This window comes from Arachis ipaensis, chromosome B2 (genome assembly GCF_059453495.1).
Source record: "Arachis ipaensis isolate K30076 ecotype BB chromosome B2, ASM5945349v1, whole genome shotgun sequence".
In the NCBI taxonomy this organism is placed as follows: Eukaryota; Viridiplantae; Streptophyta; class Magnoliopsida; order Fabales; family Fabaceae; genus Arachis; species Arachis ipaensis.
The window spans coordinates 12,932,317-12,952,581 of record NC_142437.1 but is presented as its reverse complement, the minus strand read 5'-3'; the positions used below and the strand labels follow the sequence as shown (position 1 = coordinate 12,952,581).

The 20,265-nt window shown below is 28.3% G+C and overlaps 1 non-coding gene across 1 annotated transcript; it reads left to right on the top strand.

Annotated features, from left to right (window-relative positions):
- The first annotated feature begins 804 nt into the window (after window positions 1-804).
- On the top strand, window positions 805-965 carry LOC148573061 (U1 spliceosomal RNA). The gene has a single exon (XR_015905756.1). It is a non-coding gene; the product is annotated as a U1 spliceosomal RNA (small nuclear RNA).
- Window positions 966-20,265: the final 19,300 nt, after the last annotated feature.

Here is a 20,265-nt window from a genome sequence, read left to right as displayed (position 1 = left end):
ATGGGTTAAAGGACAAGGTGATAACTATTGGAGGTTGAATTTTGAAAGAAATAAACTGAAAAAGTTTCTGTAAAGTTTCAATAATATTAAGGTTCAATATGCTTCACATAAGGAGTTCAAATTCATCAACAATTGGAAAAAAAATGGTCAATAATCATAATGAGAATAGGAAAGTCTTGTGATGCTAATAAGAAGCTATGTGATCACCAAAATGATTTTCGTGAGCAACTGTGGCATTGATAATAGGGATGTGGTCTTTTATACAGTGCTGGAAATGGAATATTGCAATAAAAGGTGGAGACATCATAGCAAGAGTTATCGTAGCTCTAGTATTTAGTTGGAGAACTTTCTTCTTGATTTGGTGTTAGTCCTTGTATTAGGTATGATTTTTTTTTTTTTTTTTGTATTTCAGACATTTTTATATTAGTAGTGTTGTCCTATTCTTGATCATTATTCTTGATGGCAATGCCGAAAGGAATATGACTGAGATGTAGGATTTGTTTTGTGTCCCTTCTCCCCTTTTTGGGTCGAGTTTGTAATCCAACAATCGAAAAAAAAAATCATTTTTCTCTTCAATCTTGTCATGTTTTCTCTTGTTTTTTCTTTATTGGTTTTTTCTTCTTTTGTTACTTTCTTTTTCTTTTTCTTATGTGTGTGGCTGATCCCTTTATCTTTGAAATTTTCTTACTCTTTTACTTATGGATGGAAAGAAGACGCGCTATACTAATGTACCACATCGAAAAAATATGTCTATGAAAATATTACGATGCAATATAAAATGAAAGACATGACGATAATTGCAACGTACTTACCTGGACGGGGTGGATGGATGATAAAAAAAGGCCCATAGCCTAGGGTATCAACCTTCATTGCACTTGGGAGAGGTGATGTCCTAAGGTCTACCTAAGTGGTGGAGCCTACGTCATAATTTGTGACAACGGAGGCCTGCATTTGCACAGCTTCTACTAAACTAGTTAATCTTAATTCATTTCAACATAAACAGTTTATAGATCATATGTTTGACAAGTAACTACAGACCTATAGATCAAGGATGATAATATCTTGGTTTGCAATTTTACAGGTCTATTTATTATATATTATGATCCGTCACCTTATAAATCGGTCTTTATTGTGCATTATGAGTTATAACTCGGCGTTAACTATCATTCATTTTTTGCTTGTAACTGATACCTTCATTACCGACTTAATGACCATCATTTCCATCTTAATGACCAAACGGTCATAACATAAATATCATTCATCAATTTTATGCCTATAAAAGGCACCAATTTCTATATCTCAACACACAACACATGATAAATTCTATTTTCGTGCCTTACATTATATATTCATAGAATTATTATAAACAAAATATATGATAAGTTCTATTTTCGTGTCTTATATTCTATATTTATAGAATTATTATAAACAAAATACATGATAAGTTCTATTTTCATGTTTTACATTCTATATTCATAGAATTATTATAATACACAACACATGATAACTTCTATTTCATGTCTTACATTCTATATTCATAGAATTATTCTTATAACTCTTAAACACTTATTGACTTGAGCGTCGGAGTGTCTTTTGCAGGTACCCACCCCTTTGTTCTCTCTTTGCCGATGTATACCTCATCTTGATGGAGAGCTTACAAGTATTCACCAGCGGACGAGCTATACATCGGCCAAACTCAGCATGAACAATTGGCGCCCACCGTGGGGCCGGTAAACTAATTTTCTGCTCCACCGAATAGATTCAAAGAATTTGAATTATATTCAAATACTTGAATCAATTTTCAAATAACATTTACATATTTTTGCAATTTATGTATTCTAATTTTTGCACTTCAAACTCCTAAAAATTCAAATAAATCAATGTATGTCACCTACAAAATTTTTTTAATTTCATGCTCTTTAATTACTTGCCATGTTCTATCTTTTTTACTCTTGAGCAAAAGCGAAAAGAGTACAAAACCTGCTATATAGTCACTTATAATTTTATTTTCAGCTCTTGGGATCATCTACTACACTATAACCTCTTACATTTTCCTTATCTATTGTCATGAGAATATTGATAAAACATCTCCCTATATATCATTGTCATTTTAAATTCAAACGTACCATGATTCATTCTTTGCATTAGCTATTCTTATCCATGTGTCACACTTGTTAAACATATTTTGCTCTCTATACTCCAAAATCAAGGTCTGCAAATCTATAAAAAAAAAAATTCAAAAGTCATTCTTAGAGTTTGATAAACTATAACATCAAATCAAAAGTATGAACATTATTTACTAATTATTTCTTTAGCACTTTTTTATTTTCAATTTATATATGAATTCATTCATCACACATAAACAAATTCCAAACATATCATTATGGCATTATAATTTCCATATCATCATGCTAATTTTTTTCATGAATTATATTTATTTATTTATTTTTATTATCATCTATACAATTAGATGAGTCCAAGTCTCGAATGTAATTGAATTCTTTCAAAACTCATAATGAAATTTTCCAATAACACTATATTAATTCAATCTCTATTATTTATTTTATTATCAATTCTTCATTCTTTCTTCCTACTACATTTATAAATTTAAATGTATTTTTGCATGAACTTAAATTCAAAATTGAATTGTTCAAAAACAATTCGAATAGCTCTATATCATTTGATTGATTATATATTCTTTATTCTCTTGCAATATATAACTGTTGCACTATTATTTTATTAAATTTTATGTTACTATTGATTTAATATAAAAGGTTAAGCAAAAATACGTGCAAACATTCAAAATTTACTATTATTGCACGAAGAATATCCTTCATCATACTGTAACTGCTAAAAACATTATACTAAATGTATCATTCAATGGCTGTTATCTTATTGCTTTATTATCAAATTAAAGCATGTCCTACAAAACAAAATTCAGATATTCACATTTGACGACATTCATATATGTCACTTTCTTCTCTACAATTATCAACTTTCAAGGTATATTTTTTTACTTTGAACTCTTTTACTTTTACAATATATATTATTCAATATATGTTGCGACTTTAATACATATTCATTTTTTCAAATTATCTTATTCATGTTAGACCTTTACTATAAATTGTAAATATTCAATAACTAATTGCTTGAGCAAGAAATTTATCAATAAGCTGTTGTGGGCCGAAAAAATTTCCAAGACAATTAACCATTATATCCTCGGATCACACAATCGATTCCGTCAATGGATATCAATTTCTGAATTTTTCAGTTCACATACAATCAAATGCTAAAATTGTTCTTAAGCGGAAAAGTATTCCCCACACAACTATCTTGATTGAATGACTCTTATCACTCAATTAGTTTTTGAATAAGTGTCGATATAATAACCCGACTAAGCTTGGGGGCTCACTATATCATTATTCACTTATCTTTTAACCGAGTTATAACTTATTTTATTTTCTAAGTTTAGCCTGGATCCTATGATCAGGGGCTGTGATCCGTCACCTTATAATTCGGTCTTTATTGTGCATTATAAGTTATAACTCGACGTTAACTATCATTCATTCTTTGCTTGTAACCGACACCTTCAGTATCGACTTAATGACCATCATTTCCATTTTAATGACCAAACGGTCATTATGCCTATAAAAGGCACCAATTTTTATATCTCAACACATAACACATGATAAGTTCTATTTTCGTGTCTTATATTCTATATTCATAAAATTATTATAAACAAAATACATGATAAGTTCTATTTTCATGTCTTACATTCTATATTCATAAAATTATTATAATACACAACACATGATAACTTCTATTTTATATCTTACATTCTATCCACTCCCCTTGTTCTCTCTTTGCCGACGTATACCTCATCTTGACGGAAAGTTTACAAGTATTTACCAACAAACGAGCTATACATTGGCCAATTTCAACAAGAACATATTCTTTAATTATCCAATAACTATTTTGTTATTATAATTATTAACTTGATAAAAAAAAAACTCTGCTTTATAATTTATATCTCCGTTCAATAAGCCTTTTACAAGACACTTGGTTAATGGTTTAAATAATATTTGATATAAGGTCTTTATGTCAATAATAATAACTAGTGTATATCAATTGCCAGTTTAGAATTCATTAATTTCAAAATAAATTTGATATTCAGATGTTATTATGTTAATATACAATAAAAATTGTTTATTCATAGGCCAACGATATAATTTAATCATAATTATGTAATTAATTTAATATCAACCTAAATAATATAAAATTAATAGGAGATGATAATGTCACTTCCAAATTGATAACGTCAATTTTTCTTAATTTTACTTTTTTTCTTCTTTCAAAACTATCTACAATTTTTATAGTATTTCCTTCTCAAACTTTGTAATTTATTAAAAACATGACGAAGTAAAAAAATTATAATAGTATGTAAATGAAATTCTCAAATATTTTGGAACCATTACGAAAAATTGGAGTGTAAATGGAATTGCGGAAAAAAAATGCAGATAAAATTGCAGAAATTCAAAACATATCAGAAGACATTTTTAATAATAAAATGAGTACTAAAATATGGTCATAAATTATAGGAGACATTTTTTTTTTATTTTTTAGGGGGAACAATTTCTCTACATACATCAATGTGTATCTCTACTTGACTTGGTTGTAGATAGATGAAGCCTTCTTTAAATTCTTGTGTTTCAAATAATTGCTAAAAAGATGATAAAATTAGAAGCTGCAAGAAATGTAGCCAACAATAGTTGAACAAGAGAATTATTAATGTTCTTTTTTGGCAATAGTTGAAGATGTCAAACCAGCAATGTCAAACTTTTATGGTTGCAATCATACCTATTTCTTTTACTCTAGATAGTACAGATTAGAGAGTACTATTTAAGTTGAACAGGATTATTTAAAAAATTTATTAAGTTATTAATAAAATGCAACTGTTTAAAAAAAAATAGAATAGCATAATCAAGTAGTTACAAATAACAATGATATATAAGAGGCCATTTTGTGTATCTTAAGAAAAAATGGTTTGTGAAATAGCAATCATTTTATCTTTTATCATAAACATTTTTTACTCCTTTTAATTATGATCATCTTGAGAAAAAATGGTTTGTGAAATAGCAATCATTTTATCTTTTATCATAAACATTTTTTACTCTTTTTAATTATGATCATCTTGATCAAATAAAACAATAAAGACTAAATAAAAGAGGTAATATGAGCTTTTAATAATATCTTAGGATGGTGACAGAAATTTTGAAGACTGTATATATAAAATAAAATCTACAAGCTGAAAATATGTAAGACCCATGTTTGTTATAAAGTTGGAATTTAGCTATCAAACTCACATAATCCAAATTGACACTTGTAAAGTACTCTAGGGATACATATATAGTTGTAAAATTTTGTAAACAAATATGTGATATATGAATATAATTAAGTATTATAATTATTTATTATAATATAATATATCTTTTTATTATAATTAAGTATTATATGATTGTAATTAAGTATTATATTTTATTATAATTAAATTTGTTTATCTTAATTATAGAAATTAACTTAAAAATAATATATCTACAACTACGTACTACTAATCTATTTAAAAATTTTATTTATCATTTTAGTCTAAATTATAAATTGATCTTTGTTCTTTGTTGGATTTGGAAAACGAATGTTTTGTCCAAATGCCAATGGTTTTGTTTATTGAAAACGATGATCAATCCATTTCGCGAATGAGAGTTTATCAAATGGAGATGCTCAAGATGCACACCTCTCCTTTATTCCCCTTGTTTATTTTTCATTTATGAAAATAAAATGTTTATGAAATAATACATGTTATGATCAAATTTGATAATAACTTCTGATAAAATCATAAATAAGCACATTCAAATAATAAAAGTTTGTCTTTCAATTCGTTTTAATGATAATGAAACAAAAATATTCTATCAATATTAAAAAATCAACCAGTATTCGTGTATATATAAAAGGAAGTGCTAGCTAAACAATGATTATCTTGAACAATATGAATAACTACTAATTAAATAAAAATACACTACACCTCCAAATTAACTATCTAAATCTTAATATTAAAATAACCATCTGTACACCTAATAAAATAAGTATCCAATCTATCTATTATTCACATTATTTAATATTTTCATTGTCTACCTATACTTTTCATATATATAAAACAAGAATTGTGGATCATTCTTAAATAATGTAAATGGTCTATCAAACATTTATCGCTCATGAATATAAAATAACGATCATATTTTAATGAGTTGATTTTTTTTTTGTCTGAATGAGTTGAGATTAATAACATTGCTATACTTTTAAAAAAATTTATATTATTTATAATTTTTTGATAAATTTATTTTTTTAAAGAATCATAATAACTTATTATAAAAATATTTATACTTTATTATGTATCAGTTTTTTATTTTCTTCCTAATGTAGAGAATTCTTTGATATATATATAGTTAGCATAAAATAACTACATTTTAAAAATAAAAAATATTTTATTTTTCTAACTATACTTACAAAAAAAATACATTAAAATTTATTTCTAAATTTATTTTTGAGAACATATATCTAATATTTGTTAGTTTTATCAATTTTAATGTTTTAGAAACTTTTTTTTTGTTGTTTTGATTTTTTAGATATTTTTTTCAGAGTTTAAATCTTTTAAGAGTATTTTTAGTAGTTTACTTTCTTTCTTTAAATCTGTCCTTTAAAATATTAATCAGTGACAAAACTACTATTAAAAATGAAAATTATAAAAATATCATTAAAAAGATGTGATAAAATATTTTAACGTGAAGTAGATACAATGAGATAGCCTTATTTCAAAAGGCATGCTTTTTTTTTTTTATCAAGGTACTATTATTATCATATTTTTATGTTTTTTAAAGGTATTGTTATCATTTAAATTTCTTAAAATACATTTATTAATGAATTAAATATTTAGGGACAAGTTTTTGTGATTTGGTCGGCATATTAATTATCTTGGTACCAAAAGTCAATTTTTTTCTTTCATTTAATAAAAAACAAAAAGAAAATGGAGTGGCCCACTGGCCCAGCCCTCAATCTCCTCAAAACACTTTGAGCAAAACAAAAAATGTGAAGACCAAAAACAAAGCATGCCAACTATATCAAACTAACAATAAGATATTATATCACCAAAAAAATAAATAAATAAATAAACAATAAGATGAGGTCTAAGCTCAAATAGTAAATTATTTATTTCTTAATATACTACATGATGCTGAGAATTTTTAAAACAGTGATGCTACACATACAAGTCTTTTTTGTTTACAAATCTTATAAGTTGAGTCAAACTCAACAGAAATTGTCACCAAAAAAAAAAAAAAAACTCAACAGAAATTATATTCACCTACAAAAGTGTGTTAACACACACATCACGTTTCCAAAGCGTTCCCTCACCGTTAAGAACGACTTCTTCTTTTTCTTCGATGAAAATCATAACTGTCATTTTTTTTTTTTCGCGTTTCTCCTCCTCCTCCTCTTCTTCCTTCTTCTTCTCCTTTTTCTTTGTATTTCTCCTCCTTCTTTTTTTGATTTTGCAACATTATGTATTTTTTTCGTCTTTGTTTGATTTTTTCCTCTAAAAAAGAATTGAAAATATGAAATAAGAAGATGAAGAAGAACAGCAGAAGATGAGGAGGAGGAAGATGAAGAGTTCTGAATTATGCAGAACTTATCAGAATAAAAATACACCCAAATATCTTCGTTTTACACCCAAATATCTTTGTGTTACACCCAAATATCTTCATTTTACACCCAAATTTGCTGCAAATACAGAAATGAGTTATGTTACATGTACACTAAAATCAACCACCAAAGTCAGCCATCAGTATAAAATACATACTGGAATACAAATAATACATTGAAAATAAATTAAAGCACACATATATTTATACACAAATACATTGGTGGTTGATTTTAGTGGCTAATTTTAGTGTACAAATAGTATTTTTGTACAGAAAAATATTTCCTCTAATGCTACATTTTTTTCTTCTTCTTCTTTTCCTTATTTCTTTCTTTCTTTTAGTTAAATGAATGTAAGTTCATCATCTTCTAAGTAATTTTGTAGCATTATGTGTTTCTTCTTCTTCTTTGTTTGAACAAGAAGAAACTTAAGAAGGTAAAACAAAAAGAAAAAGATGAATAAGAAAAAAAAGAAGAAGAAGATGGTGATAATGATGAAAAAAAGAACCAGCAGAAGATGAGGAGGAGGAAGAAGAAGAGTTTTGAATTATGCAGAACTTATCAGAATAAAATACACCCAAAATTTTTTAAAATACACCCAAATATCTTTGTGTTACACCCAAATATCTTCATTTTATACCCAAATTTGCTGCAAATATAGAAATGAGTTATGCTACATGTACACTAAAATCAGCCACCAAAGTCAGCCATCAGTATAAAATACATATTGGAATACACATATACATTGAAAATAAATTAAACTATACATGTATTTATACACAAATACATTGGTGGCTGATTTTAGTGGTTGATTTTAGTGTACAAATAGCATTTTTGTACAGAAAAATGTTTCCTCTAATGCTTTATTTTTTTCTTATTCTTTTCCTTATTTCTTTCTTTCTTTTAGTTAAATGAATGTAAGTTCATCATTTTCCAAGTAATTTTGGAGCATTATGTGTTTCTTCTTCTTTGTTTGATTTTTTGTTTTTATTCTTGTTAAGAGGTGAATAAGAAATAAAGAAGAAGAAGATGGTGATGATGATGAAAAAAAAAAAAAGAAGCAGCAGAAGATAAGGAGAAAGAGTTCTAAATTATGCAGAACTTATCAGAATAAAACTATACCCAAAATTCCTTAAAATACACCCAAATATCATCGTGTTACACCCAAATATCTTTGTTTTATACCCAAATTTGGTGCAAATACAGAAATGAGTTATGCTACGTGTACACTAAAATTAGCCACTAAAGTCAGCTACCAGTATAAAATACATACTGAAATACAAATATACATTGAAAATAAATTAAATCAGACATATTTTATACATAAATACATTGGTGGCTGATTTTAGTGTACAAATAGCATTTTTGTACAGAAAAATATTTTTTCTAATGTTACATTTTTTCTTCTGAATTGAACCACATCTCAGCCACTTGATTGGATTCAAAACAATAAAAGGAGGAGAAGATTTGTAAAGACTTGTACGAGAAAAATGTTTATATGTGGAGGACAAACTGCTCATCAATACCATAGAGGAGCTACAAAATATACCAAAAATACACCATATTAAAATAATTATAAACTATAAAATGCAAATAAAACTATAAAACCATCATAAAAAATAACAAAAATCAGATTCATGAATCATCATTAAACATAAACTAAAATAATTCAACTAAAAGAATAAGACAATTCACCCTCAGTGAGATGAAAAGTCATAAACTGTAAATACACCCAAACTTTCCTAAAATACACCTAAATATTCCTGATTTACACCCGAACGTCTGATATAAAATGCAGAAAATTCATCAGAACTAGTACATTAGATTCAATTCAAACAAGGAATAATAAACAGCAAATTTCACAAATAAGGTTCACGCATTATTCAACTACACAATTATAAACTACTAACTGGATTCAAATTCAATTATTAACTAGAATTAAACCACACCTCAGGAACTTCACTGGATTCAAATTCAAAATCCACTTCGCTCTGGTTCAGCTGATACTCTGAAGTTGAATCATCTATTATCTTCAAAATAATTTCAGAGCTTAATTTCATAAACAATGAAAAACGAGAAAAACGAAGAAAGAGAATAGAGAGAGAAACTTACGTAAACGGCGAAAGAGAAAGGAGAGAGAAACACACGAAAGAGATCGAAGAGAGAAGACAAGAAAACGCAAGAGGAATTTAAAAAAGAAAATGAAATTCTTTCGAAAAAGGAAGTTATATATTTGCGCGTTGATTGATCTGTTAAGGAGACGCATGAAACATACATGCCATAAGAGACGCATTTTAGGGATTAGAGATTTTCAAGTCTTATATAACTTATATAGCGAAAAGGCTTTTACGTGGAGATTAATCCTTATGATTATATTATTGTATGATTAACATTTTTTATAATTTAACTCTCATCATGAATTTATGATTAGAATTATAATTGTATTAAATGAATTAAAAGTCTAATCAACTAGATCAATTTAATAGATAATTTATTCGTACGTTTAAATAAATATTAAAATTTTAAATTTTATTTATATTAATAATAAATTTTTAAATAAAATTGAAATGAGGACAGATAAGTTTTTAATGTCGGATTAGAAGATATTATTAGGAAAAATAATTTAGTAAGTCCAAGAAGGGGAATACGTTGCATGAAAGGTATAAGCCACGTGTCCAACTAAGAGTGTACGTTTCTGTCACTGGGCTGGACCTGATGCCAATTTGGGCCCCACCACTTTCTCAATCTGAAGCCCTTTCAAATCTTTTCTTTCTTTATTTCCAGTTCTGTCCCCACTTCTTCTCATTGAGTAGATGGACCACCCACCAAAATAACAAAAGCCTTTAACCCACTACTCAATGTTTTGTGCATTATATGTACATATTATGCCTAGAATATTATATTATATGTTTAAATAATCTGTTATCAGATTTTTAATTAAGTCACTATAATTTTTAAATTTATAATTAAATTTTTATATTAGATAAATATTTTTAATTAAGCCTTTATTTACATTTTTGGTTTTTAAAAAATTAAAATATTATTAAAGTACAAGAATCTATTAAAGATTTAGTATAATTATAAAAAATTATAAAATTATTAACTTGGATATTATTATTATTATTATTATTAGATGTGGATTTAAAATTCATTTGAATTGAGTTTATCTCTAATTTGATGATAAATGAAGTATGAATTGATACATGTCTTAATAACACATGTACATAACATAAAGCTCTATTGTATATCTGAAAGTACATGATCTTTTTTTTTTTTTTTTTTTTTGTGAAAAGAAAGAAAGAAAGACGATAAAAAAAAAGTTGGAAAATAAATACTGGTTAGAAATTAGAATTGAAATCATGGCACATAAGAAAGAAGTGGGTTTTAATTTGAAATGGAATATGAAGAATAATTTGATAAGACTTGAGACCGATGGGTTCTAATAATCCTATCTTAAATGTGGACATATTATGATAATTAAAGAGTAGTATATAGTATATATATGAAATGGGATTGCTGGTGGTGGGTTCTTTACATAGAAAATAGCAATACACATAAATTTATAATAAGAAGAATAATTTGAGCATTTCATCAAAATATTCATTTGACGGATCATATAAAAAAAATATATATAATTTTATTAGAATAAATCTCTAAAATAGTCTTTTAAATTTATGATTTTTATTATTTTAGTTTTTTAAATTCAAAATTCACTATATTAATTCCGATATTCAGCTTTAGGTATTGTTCTGTGACTTACCTAAAATCGAATGGTGGTTGAACTTGTTTGTGAGGCCCAAACGCTAAAGGAGGAGGTCTCCAAATCCGAATCTCGAAGAGGAGGAATGCCAGAAACTTCGACCTTTGCAGCATCAGTTCTAGCGCGGGTCTTCCTCTTCGCCCCTTGAACATTTTGATAAGCAGCATTCGATCCACTCTTCACCATTTCTGGAAGGAAGAGCAAAAACAATTAGTATACATGCTAGATAAATACTAGTCGGAAGATATCACAAATGGCGACAAAACAAACCAAAAAAGCTACCTAGCTCGGTTTAGACGAAACTCGGAGGGCCAATGAAGAATTTTTTAGTATCCAAATTTGGAGCTCTCTCCCAGCCCTCTCGAAAAAACCCAACAACGGCATCCTCTACCTCACCCAAGTCATCTAGGCCATATTTATCTACAGGAGAGACCTCCGACCAGTACAGAAGAAATCGGGGCTCGTTATTCTCGTTTAAGAAAAAGGGATGATGGCCCTCTATAGCTTGGACCTTGAAGAAAAAATTTTTGAAGTCATGAAAGGACTCGTCAAAAATGAAAAATACCTTCTTACCCTGAATAGCTCGAAAACATACCAATTGCTGTGTGTTTTGCTTACTAAAAGGTTGGGTAAGGTGGAAGAGATAGAAAAAGATTTTCAAAGAAGTCAGAAAGTCAAGCTCTTGACTGACAAGTTGGTAAATCTTCAAGAAACTTTAAGAATTGGGGTGGAGTTGGGTAGGAGCAACTCGGCAGTGGGACAAAACTTCCATTTCAAAATCAGAAAAAGGAAGAAAAACTCCAAACGGGTGAAAAGGTAGTCATATATAAAAAAGAAGTGGGACTCAGAATCATTAATCCTCCCACAACAAACCCGATCTTCAGAATCGGTGGCCACTAATTGATATTTTGGTTCGTCAGCCTCAAGACTACAAATTCTATGATGAGTACGAAGCTCGGTTATGAAGTCAATATCCACTAGAGGTTTCTCAATAAGTACAGAATCATCTACCCATCTCAAAAGGGTCTCAGGAATACGAGAAAACATTTTCAAAAATAGAGAGTGTAGGTAAAAGCAGTAAAACCTACATAGTACAAAGAAAAAGAAACCATAAAAAAATAGAGCAAATAAAGAAAACAGCCAGCAAGCAATAAAAGAAAACAACCAGCAAGCAATAAAAGAAATAACTTCTCCAAAAGAAGGACACAAAAATTCCAAAGTTTCTCACTACAACAACAAGCATGCATAAAAAATATACTCGAAAACCCCCTCCTGTCATATAGTACAAGTAAAATACGACCAAACACAATAAAGGAAGGCAAGAAGAACTAACCTTCTTCGAAAGAGGGAGGGGTTCCAGTAGCCGACCTGAAGTATCCTCAAACGGAAAGCCAAAGGGAGTTTTTGAGCAAGAAAGTGAAAGAGCAGGAAAGAAACTTCAAAGAGAAGACGAAAGAAAACAAATAAAGAAGACAGAAAAATATTTATAACAGACCAGGGCATAACAGTAAAACGACGCAGTCATTAAAGAAACGCCCCGTTACTAATGTAACTGCCCCCACGTGTAAATGCAAAATTCCAAACGGACGCGATGTTTGATTAGACACGACGGTTAAGAAATTGAAAATCACGTCAGTTTTTCGACTTGACCATATACGAGTTCAATTAATACTCGGATCCAACTCATAGCTAAGAGGTTGAACTCGAGTAGGGGCACTGTTCATACCCTGGCCCAACACTATGGTCCAGGCCCAAGTAAGCCAAAAAGGCCCAATCCTAGGTTAGCCTTTACCGTTCACCCGACCTCCTCAAAGAGGTCGGATTCGGCATAAGCTGGCAGATAACACTTATTCAAATAAGTAACTGCCCCCTAAAATCTCTCGCCCACTTCTAGAAGAGATATCTCAACAACCCTAAGATAAAGGGACGGTTATCCACCTTCAGAAGTGGAACTACTCCAACGGTGGTTATTGGATCATCATCTATATATACACTGATGCACTCAGGTAAACCTAAGTCCAATACACTAAACCTGCTTACCCCCTTACTAACTTAGGCATCGAAGTGTCTTTGCAGGTATCACCCCCTATTCTTTCACATACACAACTCGGATGGCGGCTCCCAGACGTAAACCAAGTCGAAGACCACCCTTCTCTAGCGCTTGGGCCTCACAAACAAACCCAACCACCATCCGGTTCTAGGTAAGCCTCGGAACATGCATTATATTAGTCGTTAAACCATTTTTAACATTGAATCAGCGAATGAAGTATTGAACTAGTTCTAACTTACCACTCTAAATATAAGGCTAAATAACATTGTTTTGTTTTGGCACTTAACAAGGACTAAATACCCATTTTGGTCCTTGAGATTCACGTGATTACTCAATTTGGTCCCTAAAATTCAAAATTAGATGTACTAGTCCTCCAGATTCAAATCCAGGTACCAATATGGTCCCTCGACTCTTTCCGATGATGACTAGGCAAATGGAGTGCTGATATAGTACCCTCCCTACTACGTTGGATGATGAGTAAACGATGTCGTTTACCCTTGGTGCCCAAACAAATCAGAAATGAAAAATAGTGGAGGTAGAGGAGAAGAATACTTTATTTTGGGTCTTCATCGTTTCTTCTCCCTTCATATATAAAGCGACGACATTTTTGACTTGTTTGGATGCCAAGGGTAAACAACGTCGTTTACTCATCATCCAGCATGGCAGGGAGGATGCCATCTCAGCATTCCGTTTGTCTAGTCATCGCCGGAAAGATTCGAGGGACCACATTGGTGCCGAGACTTGAATTTGGAGGACCAGTATAGATAATTTTGAATTTCAATGACCAAAATGGATAATCGCGTGAATTTCAGGGACCAAAATAGAGATTTAGTCTGACAAACAAGGTAAAACGAGAAGATGAAAAAAAATTTATAGGATGTGCAAATCGTGTTATCTCTCCATTCTCCAAAAATAACCTCATTTTTGTCCTGTTTAAGCACCAAAGTAAAACGAACAAACATCATTTAGTTTTGTGTCTAGCGTAATAAGTTAGAGCTAGCTTGGTATTTTATTCGTGGACTCAATATTAAAAAGAATCTAAAAATTAATATGGTACCTGAAATTGAATATCGAGGATCATTATAATAAATTTTAAATTTAAAAAAGTAAAATAGTGAAAGCTCTCAAAAATTACTGTAGAAATTTAGTTAATTTTATTAAGACAAAAATCTATTATAATCAATTATGATTATTTGAATATTTAATTCTATTTGAGTATTAAAAAATAAAAAGAAAGAAAGAACTACTATATGGGCAAGCGTATATGTTGCTGGTTTGTTGAAATGCTAAACAGCTCAATAGTTTGCACAAATGGTCTAACCTAATAAGCAAGGGTGTTCCATAAGGAATAGCCTGTTTATATATATTAGCCTGCCATTGAAAAATGACTTCAATTATCTCTACCAAAAGAAAAGTATATACTAACTTCTAACCTACGAACTATATATTTACAAGTTACATACAACACACAAAAACCTATTAATTATAATAAGTATGACATATACGTACACTCCTCAATATAATTATGGCCTATGTTAAAACAATTATTATTATTATTAAGCAATTTTAAATTTTTAATAAATATATTAAAAATTTAAATTATGTACATTTTTCATAAAAAAATTCAATTAGTAATTTTTATATTTTAAGAGCACATACATATTAGTTACATGTATATATAAGAAAAATTATTTTTAATGGTATTTATTTTATTTTTTAACGACAATAAAAATAGTCAATATATTTATCAATACTAGTCATCTTATACTTTATTGTTAAAATGTTTTAGTTGTAATTACAATAATCGGTCGTAAAGATCTTTTTTAATAGAAAAAAAATTATAACTTGTCATTATAATATAAAAATAATAAATATATAATTATTACAAAAACATTAAACTAACTAAAAGAAATAATGACTATAATTCTATTGCCATTAAAAACGTTTGCTACTAATTTTTTTTTTTAGTGTTATATTATAAGCTTTAGAACGTAGGTCCGATGAATAAATTGTGTAATTAAAATATATGCCAAGTTGAGATCCAATTTTGCAGTCCAGAATATTTCACATGGGACCGATGATGTTGCACTTGTGCAACAAGTTATATTTATTAATTATTATTGTAGAACTATATACATGTCACAATAATATATAATAATTTATAAACCAAGACAATAATTGCAGATCTTGATAGTTAAGCTAAACCTACTATTAATATGTAGGTTTCTGCATTTGCAAGTTTAGCTATAAATAAATTGATTTATACAAGTTTATACAAATATTTTATTTATCCAAATCATTGAATGTAGGATAAGAACAAGATAATACAGCACTTCTTCATGATAATAAAAATAATGACTAAATTAAATTCCTTTCAAATGATTCAACAAATGTCACAACCTTGTTAAATCAATTGAAAGCACCTTGATTAACAAGGAAAAACACATGAAGACAAAAAAAAAAGGTTTTTAATTAATAATACGAGGTTTCCTTATATATATATATTAATGATTAATTCTCTTTTTGATGTTAATAAAATTTATCTCTATTCAGATCAAGTAAAGAATTAAAGATTATTGCTGAAATGATATATATATTAAATTTCCAGGGTCTACAAAAAAAAATCAAATATTACATTATGTACATATTATATTTTTAAAATTCCTTTTATTTTTTGGGATTGTTTAGAAAATTAAAAATAACTAGCCCATTGTAAACTAAAAAAAATTTTTTTTCAAAATGAATTCTACAAGAGAAACAGAAATTTGCGATGATTTTTTGATGGATTTGCATCAGTTTTAAATTGCTACAAAATGATATATCAGCGCTTTCAAAAACGTTGTGATTTATGGGGTGGAGATTTGATTTTGCAGTGATTCTAATGAACCATTGATACAATTGTAGTAAAATTAAGAAATAGCGTCAGTTGATATAGAATCGTCGTTATTTGACCAACTTTAAATTCGATGACACTTTATCAACGTTTATAAATCACTGCTATTTAAAGAGCGTTGTATTTTTCAAATTTATTTAGCGATTTGATATTCAATATTTTTAAATTTATGTTCGATCATATTATAATTGTCCTATTTTTTTTACTAAATAATCGCAAAATATTATATTTTACATCAACAATTAATGCTTTATTTAGAAAAAAAAAAAGAATAATTCGTATTGTAATTATTATTTCACAATTAAAGATACACCAATTTTTAATCAGTTCAGTTTTTATTTTTTTCTAAATTCAAACAAATTCGACTCTTAATAACCTATACCGACTTCCACATATTTTAAATAAAAAAATTACAGTATTAAATTATTTAAATGATATTATTGCTGCTATTGTTTCATTGCCCTTGTTTGATTCGAAGGAACGCCACACAGTGAGGACAGAATACCTTGGATCGGAGAATGAGGGATCATAAAAGGACAAGAAGCAGATAAAAACAAATTTTAATAATTAAATTGGAGAATGGGAGGAACCACACTATGGCGGTGTGTATAGAACAGAAAGTCTTGTATGTGTTCATTTTTCTTATTGCCCATTTTCCACTAAGATAAAATAAATAAATAAATAAAAATAAATAAATCAGTCATATTGTTCTCTGTTCCTTCTTTTCTTTATTAAAATAATAATAAAAATTGAAATGCAGTCAATTTATTTATATGAAATAGATAATTAAATATTATTAAATAATAATTTAATTAAAATTTTTAATTATTTAAAAATAAAATTGATCGTATCTAAATTTTTATTATAATAAAAAATAGATATCTAATGATGACGAATACGATAAAATAGTGTGTAATATCTTATTATAAAATGATAGAAGTAGTAAATAAAATAGTAGGTTCTAGGTTTTTATTCTTTTTAATAAAAAATAATATATATAGTTTATTTAAAAAATTTAAATATTATATATATAATTTTTCCTTCGTTTTAATTTCAACTATTCATATAAATTTCAATAAAATAAAAAAATTAATTTATATAATTTAAAAGAAATACATTGCTCCTTACTTAATGTTTAAGGATAAACTTCAACCAATATATAAGAAGTGAATATAAAATTCTAAAATCAGTTGATACATAAGAGATCGGTTGATGATTAAATTATAGATTTTTTGGTGAATGTAACATCCCAATGCAACTTATTTGCTTGAGTATTATTCATTTCAACATTATTTGTCTCAAAAGGGAGCAGTTACAAAAATACAAAATTTTATATTTAACGAAAACAACTTAACATATCTTATAAAAATAAAATATTCAGACAAAATACTTAACTAAATCTAACTAAGTTGTTATTACAAATTTTAAATTATAAATTTTTTTCTCTTTTTTTTTTGTTTTTTTTTTTCTTCTTCGATACTCTTATTTTTTTTTCTTTTTTTTTGGTGACTTAAAAGAAAATAAATAAAAACTAAGAAAGAAAAAAAAAACAAGAAACTGTTTAAGAAAAGCAGTCCCGCTGAATACTACTCTCAAACTCCTTCTAAGGCAATGGAAGCTCCACTTGGGGAGAAATAGTCCTCATTGCAGTCTTTGCCATGATGTCTGCTACTGTATTTGCATCTCTCAAGATCAACCGAAGATCAGCACGCCATTTCCAAGACATGATATCTCGGATTTTTAACACCAAATGATCAATAAATCCAGAGCAATCTTGTAAATTATTGACAATAGTAAAAACCTCCACACAGTCTGTCTCACATATAATGTCTCTTTGTCCCGAGTCCCATGCTAAAAGAAAGCTTCTCCAAATAGCAAACAACTCTCCTTGCAAAATGCTACGACTCTCAATTGTTCCCAGACAGCCTCGTTGCCACATTCCCTTCCAATCTCTGCTAACACAAGCAAAACCAACTCGAGCACCATTGCCAGGATAGCTAGCATCACAATTAATCTTAAAGGTACCCACTGAGAGGGGAATCCAAGAGCCACTAATGGTTGAGGGATAGATAGTCGTTGCAACTCAAAAATATTTCGGAGCTCCTTTTCTAAGGACAAAGCCATACCAATCACCTTGTCTGTGGTCCAATGCTCGTGAGGATGAAAGATCTCGTTATTTCTCGAACACCAAATCCACCAGAGACCAGAAAAGAATCTAAAGGGGCGCTGTTTGCTATTATGTAAGAACCAACTCATCAAATCCACTGGTTGATCGGAGATCCCTAAAGCTTGCCAAACAAGTTGGGCTTTTGGATATGCATGCATGTTCTTTTTTTTCTCTTCTTTTTCTTCTTTTTTTTGCTTCTTCTTCTTCCAAATTCGCACAGACAAGTTTCTTCTTCTTCTTCTCTCTTCTCCTAATGTTGTGTCTTCTTTTTTTTTTTTTTAGTTATCGTCATCAACAATAACACCAATATTTACTAACATCTTTATTAGTTCTGATTTTCTCTTATGCCATCATTCAATAATTTCGGTTTATTTCTTAGTTTATTTCGGTTTATTTGTGTGTTAATTGAGGTTCACTTGATGTTACGAATAAATATTGACCAAATTTTTTATTTTTTAAGTACTTTTGGTTCATTTCTTAGTTTAAAAAGACTCAATCATCAATAAAAACACATTGAATTCATATCTGGATCCAAATGAACCTCAAATAAACTAAGAAATGAACCAAAATTACTTAAGAAATAAAAAACTTGGTCAATACTTAATAGCAGCATCAAGTGAACCTCAATTAATTCATAAATGAATCAAAATTAAACTAAGAAATGAATCGAAATTACTTAAAGAATAAAAAATTTGGTCAATACTTATCAACAGTATCAGGTGAACCTCAATTAACACACAAATGAATCGAAATTAGTTCAAATTTGAACAAACAGTCAAAAGGACTCAACCATCAATAAAAACATATCGAATTCATTTTTGGATCCAAATGAACCTCAATTATAAGGAGAAAAAGAAAAAATTGGAGCAACAACAGCAACGATAAAAGGACGACAATTGAGAGAAAACATTCGAAGAGGAAGGAGGAATGCGAAGAAGAAGAAAGAATGCAAATACGAAGAAAGAGGAATGTGAAAAAGAATAAGGAAGAACACGACGAAGAAGAAGGAATGCGAAGAGTTTGCGTTAGTGAAGCGTGTGTTTTATATGCTGATATAATGAAAGTGGTTTTTTTGTTGAGTTTGGATACTATTTTTAAAAAAGATATTTTACAAAAGTAAAAGTGATTTTATGTTTGAATAACTCATGTAAAAAGATCTTTTTATTTATCAATTATGTTTGGGTAAAATAAGATAAAAGTATTTTTTGTTAATTTATTATGTGAAAACATCTTTTTTTTTAAGAAAAAAATCTTTTAAAAAAATATAAATGGTAGTTTCTCAAAAAATATATATTTTTATTTTTTAGTGCTTTTATTTTACTATTAAAAATTTACCAAACACACTATAAAATAAAAAAAATTATTAAAAAAATTTTATTTTATTGATTTAATAACGCCCAAATAAATACTTAAATATGGAGATAAAAATATAGAGATTATCTCTTATTTATAGATACATTTTATAAATAAGTGGTTTTCGATCTTCCTTATCACATCATCAAAAATAAAATTCTAAGGCTCATAGTGCCAAATAGACAATGTTTTTAAACAGGAAAGGTGTGTTGTTAAAAAATTAAACATTTTAATTATGTATCTTTTATATTTTAAATATTTAATTATAAAAGGATAACTACTTTTTTATAATATAT